We start from the raw sequence: 8,585 nt of genomic DNA on the forward strand, positions 1-8,585 counted from the left end.
TAAAAGCAATCGGGACATGAGAATCGCATTAGGTAAAGAGGTATGGTTAAAAGGAATGCATGAATATGAAAGAGACGTTGGGCAAGACACGTTTAGTAGAAACTGTGATATGAAGCGTGGCTTTGTACGAACTGGAGCATAAGTGGTTCAACGGGTTGATAGACGTAGCTTGAAGGCTTCCAAATAAGAAAATAATAATAATGAAAAATACTAGAGCGATTGCGTGCCATGTTGTTATGTCTACGCATGCAATAGAGGAAGGAGAACCCGAACCTCTCGGTGATGGATGGCGTCATTCCTTTCGTTTTATCCTGGTGGTCCAATCTACCACTATAATTTGTAGCCATAATTATTCCCCAAGTGTAAGCAGGCATATTATTACCATTGCCCTCCAAGTGCCCATTTGCATAGAGACTTGGTAACGATCCTTACCAAAAATGAGAAAACTAATCCTGTTATCAAAAGAAAGGGAACAAACAAAGGGCCCCAAATTACTTAGGTAGCTCAAACCTTAAAGATAATATAAGGGAGATAGATTCCAGTAAAGATAGATACAAATAATCATTCTTTTTCCGAAAAATCAGAAATCATAATAATGAGTAACCAAAGTCACATTAGAAATATTAAAACATTGCATTTACAAGTCCGAACAAAATTATACATTGCAAAGATATTGAGTATATTTGTAGGGGCATGTGTATGTAAGTTGGTAGTTTGTGTTTTTGAATTAGCGTGACCCACCGCTGCAGGTAGCAGGAGGGTCCCCCCCTCGGAGAGAAACGAGGAATGGATAGATAGATAGAGGCCTTTATTTGGGCGAAATTAAGACCAAACGGTCCCTTCTTTCATTTAACCCATCGTCGTATACATATTATAATAGCCATTAAACTTATAGTTACATTCATATGTACACATAAATACATACAGACAGACATCAATTCATTAGCACAGATTTGCACATCGAAAAGAAAAAAGTATATACATATATATAGACACACACATACACACACATATATACCTATATGCATACACATACATACACATATACATACATATCCACACACACATACATATACACACATAAAACATACATACATGCATTCATACACATGCATAAATACATACATAAGTACGCACATACACACCCATACATACATACATATACATATATAAATTAAGAATACTCCTTCAAATACTCAAATTAAATGACAGTGAAGATAGAGTACAATAACAATGAGGAAAGTCTAAGCAAAGAATGAGGTTTGTGGGAAAAGCTAGGGAGAGCGTGGCATTGCTCAACTAGTAAAAACCCACGCAGGAAAAACACCCACGAAGAGAAGGGGGGTGTGAAAAACCTGCGAAAACCCTATTAATTAGAGGAAAGATACATGTACATTGTAACAATCATTTTTACAGAGTATGCATATTATTAAGTTACTGAATTTGAAATGGAGAAATTAAATACAATGACAACACATGCGGAGTAATGAGAAGCGTGAATATTTCTAAAAATAATGATGCAAACTCCTACTGCTTGAGATGACAAAACAAAATAGTAGACACAGTGATCTGTATAACAGCTGAGTGGAATGATGGAGGCTATACTGGTTAAGTTAAGTACCTGAGGAAAATGAACTCGTGAAGTGCTCTTCTAAATGTTATTGTTGATGAAGAGTTTTTTATGTCATCTGGGAGAGAGTTCCACAGACGGCATGCAACGGAACGGCGACGAATGAAAGGAAAACCTTAAAAATAAAATAGGCAGAACAAACAATACTGTAAAGAGCACTACATTATTTAAAGGTATTCTTATGATGTCATGAAAAAAGAAAGGATTTTGACAACAAAACACACGAGGTTAGTGAAACTCGACTATTGATTGCCCTGAACTGCTATCTCTCTCTCTTCAACTTCAGGATACCAACTCGATCCACCCGCACCCACTCCCTAGTCCATCTCTGCCTATTCCTAGGATATCTCTCACCAAGCGCTCACCTTTATTTCGTCTCTCCTCCCTTCTAAATTCACTCCCTTTCTGATTGCTGGTTGTTGGATAGATTTCTTGCTGCACCCTAAGGTGCCATTGTTGGTTAGATGATGGTACATGTGTTTGCGTGGAATGAAAGGATTCTTGCATAAACATATACGCCACTGAGGGTATAGTTCTGCATGTGTCAATTATGCATGTGGTTTTATTCTTAATTATGGGTGGTGACCTAACACCCCCCGCCACACGCCCTTGCGGCAGCTTGCGGGATATTGTACAGATGTAGATGTAGGTAGAAACTCGGCTTCATCAAACGGGTGGAGGGGAAATCTAATGAGAAATTTAAAAAGAGGTGTTCTTTTGCTCTAGTTAGACCTTATATGTGTATAACATCTAGTGGGGATTACTTTGAAGGGTACAAAATAGATATTCATTAATAAATAAATAATTTTTGTAAAAACACAAAAGCCGTGATACCTTTTGAACAGATCTCGTGCATTAATGACTTAAACTCGTACGTTAGCAGCAATCTGAGGTCATTTACTGACAACGCGGTGGTATGCAGGGAAATAAGGAGCCAACTAGATCGCGAGCTACTCTCCAGAGACTTAGACACAACCTCGGTTTGGTGCAAGAAATGGAGATTAATGCTATATATATATATATATATATATATATATATATATATATATATATATATATATATATAGACAAATGCGTTGTTTTGAAATTTTATAGCAAAGAATCAAAGAATCACCTTTCCCTCCATAAAAGACTTGGTGCTCGATATTCTAAAACGAATGGCCCAGTCTCTCAAACGATTTCAAAAGTAAATACAAAATATATTCTGCTGTTTCAGGTTTTACTTCGTGGAAGTATTTGATATCCATACTAAAAAGTCTTTTTTTCTTTTCTACAGATTTAAACCTTTTTTAGTATGAATGAGCTCAAAACAACTAGAGGATTTTATGATGTGGGTTTGAAGAGGGATATAAAAAGTAAAATTGGGTTAAAGAAATACAAACTAAGGAGTTGCTAGAATTTAAAATGGAGGAGATAACTTTCTTCAAAAAAATCCAAAGGAGGCAATAAATGCAGAGCATTTTCATTGGCGATGCAATGTATTAAGACTGTGCTGGAGGGAAAAAAGTTGTTCAGGCGAGAGAGGGGCAGAAAATTAAAATCTGGGCCGTGTGAGGGGAGGGAAGTAGTGTGCGGTATTAAATAGTTTATTGTAGAGCAGGGTGTCAGTTTGTGTCATGCTAGGTTTGACCATGAAGCGGCGGGAAGCCTACGTGTCAACTCAAAACCTGTTTTAATCGGTAGACTAACATTAATAAGCATTAGGAAGTTTATGATTTTAATGCTTTTAATAGGGAATTGAAGACAGAAAGTTCTGCCCTAAGGCAATGGTGCTTATCACGACAAAATTAATCATGCCAGTCACGAACAAATGCTTTTCTGATTGGAGTGAGGACGTGTTTTGCGGTTACCGACGCCAATTACTTAACCTGCCGACTGAACCTAATCATAACCGGTCAAGGAGGAAGCGTTCTACTACCAAGGTAGTATTTATTTTGGCATTATGGCGAGACTACTTGTCTGCCGCAATCTTTTCGGGCTCGCATGCAAGTAACGGCGTTCCGTCGGAAAAGTAAAATTTTCTTCCTCTCGTTGCTCGCGCGTTTTTTAGAGTTCATTATTCCCGGTCAATTCAAGCGAGGGGATACTAAATGAGGGACAGGGTAAGAGGAGAACTTAGGTCGATTCCCTCGAGATAGGGGCACTAATCACTTTGCATTCATGAGATTAAAAAACGCGCGGCGAAAAAGTCATTAAATTGGGGCTGCGAGGCCTATGGAGGGGTTCATTAAAATAAAGAGTAATTATCAAATGCTGTTAAAATAATTTTTACTTGGCTTTAGGGAACATATGACGTTCAAAACCAATTAGTAACAGATATCGTACAGAATGAGAATAGTTGATCTACATTATACTTTATGTTGCGTCATATTAATCGAATATATTAAAGATATTAAATTTTTATCGAGTAATCTTTTGTATTCAACAGATTCAGGAGAGATGTTGCGAAAGTTCATTATTATGAGCAAAACAAATTCAATTAACACTTTTCCACAGATTTATTTGTAACGTACAACGCGTTCGTTTCAGTTCATCTAATCGTCCTCCGGTATAAGACAAAATTCAAATTGTGAATAAATTATTCAAATACCTGTTTGAGGAAAGGGGGTTGAAGAAAAGAGTTAGGAGTATGGTGGGCGGGGAAAAAGAGGGGAAATATGGAAAACCCAAAGAAATAAAGAAACTAAATAAATGGAGAGGTGAAAGGGGGGAAGTAAGCGCTTGACGTCATTATTTGAGAGGACGTTGGCCCGTAGCTGGCGTTAGGAAGAAGGGAAGAATAAATAAGGGTTGAGCGGGAAGGGGACATGGAAAGGATAGAGGCAGGTTGAGGGATGAGACATGAGTGGTTCTAAACAGGACATTATCTGAGAAGGGTTGTTCAACACGTGCTGAGAGTGGAGGGTAGGGGGAGGTTGAACGGGAAAATTCACGAAGGGTGGAGTCAATAGGAGAGAGTGAGTTTCATTTTTTGCTGTGGAAAAGGGATTCTGAGCAGAGGAGAATGATAGGATATATATGGGGGGATATTGCTCTGATATGTGCTCCCCATTAAAGGCGTGGCGTTAGAACTACCCTCAAATATTTCACTTGATTGGCCGTAGTTAGTAATGAACCCTCTATTTCGTAGTATACCTGTATGTCCTATTCGCCGCTTCCTTTGTTCCAAAATTTCAAAACTGCGCCATTTATCTATATTAAACGTAAATCCCCATTTATTGCACTATTCCGAGATATTGCGTAAGTCTCTAGAGAGTAGCTCGCGATCTAGTTGGCACCTTATTTCCCTGTATACCACCGTGTCGTCAGCAAATAACCTCAGATTGCTACCAACGTGTGCGCTTAAGTCATAAATGTATGATAAGAATAGCAGCGGCCCTATTGCACTTCCCTGGGGAACGTCCAAGGTTACATTGCTATCCATTGAGCACATACAATCGATTACTACTAGAAATATTATTCAATAATGTGTTCTATCATCAAACGGACGGCTTTGAAATGGGATCTCCTCGTTCCCCACTACTAGCAAATATTTTATGGAGAATTGAGAATCACAATTATTTAACTCCGGCAATCCTATCCTAACTAATCTGTTCTTTTGGTATCGCTATGTGGATGACATCATCTGCTGCTGGACTGGGAGTATAAGACAACTGAACGGTTTACTTAATCTTTTAAATTCCCAAAACCCCAAAATTAAGTTAAGCAAGGAAATCAAATCCGGGAAAGAGTTGAACTCTCTTGACCTTTCCACATCTATCATAGATGATAAAAATAGTTTTGGAATTTACAGGAAACCATGTTACAGAGATGTGATCATCCCAGCCGATTCCTGCCACCCTAAAAACCGGGAAGGGCATCTTCCATTCAATGATTAACTAACTTGTTAATTTACCCCTAAATATATAAAAATTCTCGATTCAATGGGACATTTCCAATAAGATTGCATAAAAATATACAATTAAGGAAAATTTAATGTATCAATTCATAATCCGCATGCTCTGGGAAAAATCCTTTGGCGCAACCAAGACAAACTAGAACCCTTCTTGCAAATCTGGGATTTACAGGGGGAATTATGATTCCCTTGATATGTGTTACCTAAGACAGGCCAGAAGAAGATTCAAGACTAGAATTAAAGAACATGTAAGGTGGTGGAGGACTTTTGATGTCACATCACCCCTGGCTAAGCGTCTACTACAATCCCACTCATTTAAATGTAATCCTGATATTCTACATTACCAAAATAGGGGAAAAAGTGTTAATATTTTAGAGCAGCCGGATATTGTAAAATTAAATAGGAATGCTCTTTTTAAACGATAATATTTTCATGACCCACTCTCCTCCCCTCAGAATTCCGTTTCCATAGCAAACAGTGAAGCTCCCTCTATCCTATTGACTCCACCCTTCGCGCATATCCCATCTAACCACCATCCCCTACTCTCCACTCTCAGTATGCCTCGAACAACCTTTCCCTGATAATTTCCATTTTAGAATCACTTACGTCTCTTCCCTCAACTTGCCTCCATCCCTTCAATGTTCCCGTAACCCTCATTTATTCTTCCCTCCTTACTACCGCCAGGACACCAGCTACCTGCCGCCGTCCTCTGAAATAATTACCAGAAGTGCTTACTGCCACCCCCCCTCTTTATACCTCTCCATTCCTTTAGTTTCTCTGTTTCTATGGGTTTTCCAAATTTTCCCTCTTTGTCCCCGCCTTCCTTACTCCTCACTCTTTTCTTCCCCCCTCCCTTTACTCAAACAGGTATAAATATGATGCATTCACAATTTGAATATTGCCTTGTACCTTACGAGTAGGATGAGATTCGATGAAATGAAACGCGTTGTACGTTACTAATAAATTTGTGCAAAAGTGAAAATTCGTTTTGTTATAATGTTTTAAATTATAAATATATTAGGGTTAATCAGCAAAGGATTTAGGAGAATAAATTTATTTCTAAGGGGATGAATAATGTGGCAAAGAAGGAAGGAGAGAGGTGATTAGTTCTCCGATATAATTTGTAAAATAGTGCCTTGATTTTGATTAAGAGACAGTCAATGTTTAATGTCCTAGTCAACTAAAGGATTGGAATCATGGCTTATAGCATTGCAGTATCAATATTATAGGTATGTGACCAGGAATATAGAATATGCAAATTATGGAAAAATGAGGACATTAATATTCTCGATGACTATGCCAAACAGCATATTGGAGGTCCGTATATTAGACGAGATACACATGAAATTTCTGGGAAAAGTTTAAGACAAAATGGCCCAAGTGTAGTGTAATTAAGGGAATCATTACACTAATGAATATTTCTGCCCACACAAAAGTTCATTGACTGCCCAAGCGGGCAAGTATAAACCACTGAGGTAAGTGAAGTCCCACCTTTACCGGTCATTGTACATAAGAAACGCATGGCATTGAAGAAAGAAACATGGCTGAGGTGGAAGTGCGGTTTGCGAGAAAGTGAAACTTAAAACTAGGAATAAAATATGAATTCTTAATCTAACAAGAAAGGAAAGCCGACAGGGAACGGCTTTTTACAAAAAAGAAGAAAAAAAAAGTACGTCACTAACAGCACTAACTGCCCACCGGCACACTCTGAGCATAGAGCGGTACAAAATGGAAGCGGAGGCGAGGGTCGCCCATTTCCCACAGCGGGAAATTACACTTGGGCAAGAGGAAGCGGGTGACAGCAAGACCGTGAAGCGGATAAAATAATACTAAAATGACTTGGAGGACGGACTGCCCTTACAAAGAGAAGAGTATTGAAATGAGTAGTCGGATGCAAGTAAGCAAAGAATACAATATTTAAGACATTAATATGGATCAAACACAATGTCTAGTTAGAAGCTAAAGACAAAATAGCTTGTTGGAATATAGATATACACACACACGCACACGCGCACGCGCACACGCACACATATAGTCGTTAAAATTAATTTATCGGAAACACATCAAAACCTGAAAAAAGAGGAGAAATTTATGGATTAAGGAATGATAATGGAATGTTGGAAGTCATATTAAAGGGAAGAATGTTGTTAAAGTGAGGTAGAAAGGAAGGAAGAAAACAAACTTAATAGAGATCACGAAGGCAGGCAGGAAGTCCAAAGGGCTAACGGATATTGAGTGTTGTTAGAATAACGTTAAGCGGTGCTGACTTGCATTTTTTTATTTTTTTAATGAAGCCTCCCTGAACACTAATACACATGTTCCAGCGATGTCCACGGGATTGATCACGAGATATCTGGGGATGAGGACCGTTTTATTTAAGCGCAGGTTTTAGACTGCATTCCTAAATGGGATCATTATTAATCTTAAAGACAAATTAAAAGTTCGGTAGTTATTTTTTTAAAAGATCAACGGGATTTGTTTACAAATTAGCTTGATTTGGCCTACAAGTAGTCGATACGGTAAAATACCTATTTGTTGCGTTCACTAAAGACTTAACTCTTGGGGACCCACATACGTAGGCGGTCAAGCATATAAAAAATTGGGATTTATTAGACGAATTGTCGGCAGAAGTGACTCGAAGGTCAAGGAACGCTGTTACCACGCTTTTTTAAGGCCTCATTTAGAATACAAGGTGTGATAAAAAGTCAGGACTGATTTTATAACTTTTTTATTTCGACTGATACAGGTTAAATGAACTTGTCACCCTCCAAGTACATGCCTTGGCTGACGAAAAATCTTTCCCAACGTTTCTTCCAGCCCTCGAACCCTGCCTGGTAAGCCGCTTTATGGATCCTCTTCAGGTCCGCCGTACAATTAGTTTTAATGTCCTCAGCAGAGTCGAATCCGCGCCCTGTCAAGGTTGATTTTAACTTTGGAAACAAAATAAAGTCTGATGGAGCCACGTTAGGAGAGTAGGGTGTATGCGGGATCAGCGCGGGAAGTTCCGGTTCTGGCGAAAAACTGTGCCAAGATCAGCGCCGTGTGAGCCGGCGCGTTATC

Source organism: Hetaerina americana, unplaced genomic scaffold, assembly GCF_022747635.1.
Source record: "Hetaerina americana unplaced genomic scaffold, ioHetAmer1.1.p SCAF_6, whole genome shotgun sequence".
NCBI classification, from domain to species: Eukaryota; Metazoa; Arthropoda; class Insecta; order Odonata; family Calopterygidae; genus Hetaerina; species Hetaerina americana.